Source organism: Chiloscyllium plagiosum, chromosome 14, assembly GCF_004010195.1.
Source record: "Chiloscyllium plagiosum isolate BGI_BamShark_2017 chromosome 14, ASM401019v2, whole genome shotgun sequence".
NCBI lineage: Eukaryota > Metazoa > Chordata > Chondrichthyes > Orectolobiformes > Hemiscylliidae > Chiloscyllium > Chiloscyllium plagiosum.
Genome location: NC_057723.1, coordinates 6,494,759 through 6,498,728, shown reverse-complemented (window position 1 = coordinate 6,498,728; position 3,970 = coordinate 6,494,759).

Sequence of the window (3,970 nt, the reverse complement as noted above, 5' to 3'; positions counted from 1 at the left end):
CAGAAACTTTTTCCCCGGGTACAACAGAGTGTTACAAGGGGACATAAATTTAAGGTGAAGGGTGGAAGGTATAGGGGGGTTGTCAGGGGTAGGTTCTTTACCCAGAGAGTGGTGGGGGCATGGAATGCGCTGCCTGTGGGAGTGGTAGAGTCAGAATCATTGGTGACCTTTAAGCGGCAATCGGATAGGTGCTTAAGCTAGGACAAATGTTCGGCACATCGTGGGCTGAAGGGCCTGTTCTGTGCTGTATTGTTCTATGTTTTAGATTAGATTACATTACAGCATGGAAACAGGCCCTTCGGCCCAACAAGTCCACACTGACCCGCCGAAGCGCAACCCACCCATGCCCCTACATTTACTCCTTACCTAACACAATGGGCAATTTAGCATGGCCAATTCACCTAACCTGCACATCTTTGGACTATGGGAGGAAACCGGAGCACCCAGAGGAAACCCACGCAGACACGGGGAGAACGTGCAAACTCCACACAGTCAGTCGCCTGAGGCGGGAATTGAACCTGGGTCTCAGGCGCTGTGAGGTAGCACTGTGCCACCGTGCCGCCCACTGAGCCGTGCCGTCTTTACTGAGACTAGGGCTTTCTTGCATTAATTGTATTCATAAATTTGTCTCTGGGTGGCACAGAGCTTGACTATTGTTGAAAACAGAGACATTTCATCAAAGTTTTTTTTCTTAATGCCCATCAGGACGATCTACAAGAACACCTGTGAAGGGGAGCATTCCATCTGTTAGCAGAAGAGTGTGGTTGGTTGGCAAGTGCTCTCTGCAGAGACTCTGTTGCCATGGACAATGTGTTGGTTTTGACAGTTTTGATAGCTTTGGTGTAATTATATCTTCATGCTGTAATTTTTCAATAATTCTACATTCGAGATTTCTCCAAAGAATCGATTCAGAGGATGCAGTGCCACAGTGAACCTGCAGGTGGCACTATCACACACCGCCTCCTGATGGTTCCTGGAGGTACTGCAGATCCGCACAAATTCTAATAAACATCTGGAATGATCCGGAACATGCTGCCTGAAAGGGTGGGTGGAAGCAAATTCAATTGCATCCTTCATCTTTGAGTGAGAGGGGGATTGGGAGAAGATTGGCGTGTGGGGATGGGGAGGCTACAGTGGGAGGGTTTCAGTCATCTCTGGGTCTCATTCTCCCTGATTACACTCTTAGAGACTGCTTTGGCACCGTTTACGCCCACCAGGGTGCTAGACAAATGCATTTTGCTGTTGTTGAGGGGGGTTAATTGGATAGCTCTTTCAAAGGCACAATGGACAAGACGCACTTTAATTATTTAATGATTCTACTTAATAATTCCAGTTCAGTATCTTCCTGTCTCACAGTCAGTGTGGTCTGTGTAGAATCCAGTAAATTACGATAAAATAACCAGTGCTGAATGATAAGGGACTGAGAGAGGCTGCCATGAGGGTGACCGGAATATAATACTGCAAATCCAGGGAGATAATGGTGTACTGATAATGTTACTGGGCCAGAAACCCAGACTAATATTCTTGGGTTCAAATCCCACCATAGCCATACTCTCCCATTACAAAGTGATAACTGCTCTTGGTTTATCTGAGGCAAGATGACTCTCAGCAGAACCCTTCACAGTAACTTCAGTCAGTATAAGAATTGAACATCACTCTGCATTACAAAGCAACCAATCCCACTGATGCCACACTGCAGGTAGTGAAAGGTAAATTTTAGTAAATAGCTAACTTATTGGCAATCACTTTACTACAGATCATTCTGCTGTAACATGCGTTTTGTTAATGCAAATTCACTATAACACGATTGATAAATTGGGGACACTGTTTCTCAAGCATGAACTTTTAAAGCATGTATTGATTATAATGCAATTCCGGCCCCAATAGTTTAAATGCTGCTGCTATTACACACTTTTCTGATAACACAGGATTGCACAAGAACAGAACTACCATGTCATAGCTGTGATTTGTTTCTCACTCATGAGAAGTGGGCATCGCTGGCTGGGCCAGCATTTATTTCCCGTCCGTAGTTGCCCCCTTGAGGTGGTGGTGGTGAGCTGCCTTCCTGAACCACTGCAGTCTGTGCTGTAGGAACACCCAAAGTGGCCCTAGGGAGGGAATTCCAAGATTGGGACCTAGTGACTGTCATAGAATTGTTGTAAAAACCCATCTGGTTCACTGATACCCCTGAGGGAAGGAAATCTACCATCCTTACCCGAGGTTTCTGAGTGCGCTGAAACATACTTATACACCTTTATAATTGTTATCATTGTCTTCCAGGCTTAGCTTCTGCGTTGGTTTACTTTGCTCTGAACCAACACCCAGGCTTAATCAATCAAACACAGTCAGCATAGACCAGTCACACATAATCAAACACAGAACAACCAAACCATAACACGGGAAGTTTTTTTTGACAAAACGTGTGGTTGGGATTTGGAAAGCACTGAAGATACAAATTCAGCGGTTGACTCGAAAACAGAATTGGATGAACGACAGAAAGGTGGGGGAGAAAAAACAGACAGGTCTTTGAGGATAGGACAGGAGAGGGGATTAACTGGATAGCTGCAGCTGAGAGTAAGTCTGGGCAGTAGGCCTGATTGGTCTCATGTATGGTTGGATGAGGATGAGAACAATCCCCAGGGTAGGGTGGGTAACTTACCCTGCCCAGTTGGGATTTGAACTGTTGTCTCAGTTGTTGTCTCTGAGCATTGCTTCTCTGGGTAAGTATGTTGATGATTGTTTCTTCATCAGTGCCTGAAGCAGAAGACCAGATGGACCACGATTAGACATCATTCCACAATCCCAGCCAAAAGATCCATTAACAGAATATTTCTCCAAACACGGGAACTAGGGAGATGGTTCAGTCTGCACTGTGACTGCAGCTAAATCTTTTCATTTTATAAACTCGGCTGTGACTCAAACCCACACTGTTTAGGGTCAACAACAGTTCAGTTTATGGTGCTGTAGGTTGTGTCCCTGTCTCTGAGCCAGAAGTTCTGGGTTCCAATCCTACCCCAGGACTTAACCTTCCGGGAAACTGTGTGCGCAATGCAACCAAACAGGTTAAATATCAAATCCTTCCAAAGGCAAGTGGTGAGAATGGGAGAGATTTCTGGTCAGTCACATAATGGAATGAAATTGGAGTCTCCACCAGCACTATCTATAGCCGCTGGCTATGACGACAATGTGCACAAAGTTCAAATTACTTCAGGAACTTGGATCGTCATGTGACATGCTGCCACTGCATTTCAATAGCCGCCACTCTCACCTCAGAACCATGGAGACTGTGGATTCAAGTCCCACTGCATAGAGATGAACAGAATCCATTGCACTACTGAAGGAGTGCGACTACTGAGTGGGACCTGACTCACATATCAACTAGACCTGGTAAAACAGGAAATAGGAGCAGGATGAGGCTATTCAGCCCTTTGTTCCAACATTCAACAAAATCAAGGCTCATTTCCTGTTTTAAGTCCACTTTCTCACTCTATCCTAAACCCCTATAATTGCTTAGGGTCTGAAAATCTATCGAGCAGTGCTTGTTATACTCAACTGCTGAGCATACAAAGGGGTTAAGGAGTGGGTTCGGAAATCATAAACAAATTCCTTGAGTGGGGACATTTCTTTACATCGCAGTCCCAAAATGGCCGACCCCCTTGTCCTAATCACATGACCCTCCTGATTGTTCCAGGGTGAATCGATGCCATTGACCCAGGGAAATCAGCCTCTCATTCTCTAAACCGTGAGAATTTTACCTGTTTCAATGACACCAGACTTTGCCTACCCAGGCTCCACCCAAAATGGGCTTGTTTCATCTCCAAAAGGGCCAAACCAGCCTTACTTTTATCATGGTGTCACGGCTACTTCTAAAAGGATGTGCAAATGAGGCAAGGGTGAGGTGATTAAAAGAAAAGACTTTTTTTACTCAGCTAGTAGTTCAGGCGTGGAATGGACTGACTGGAAATGTGGT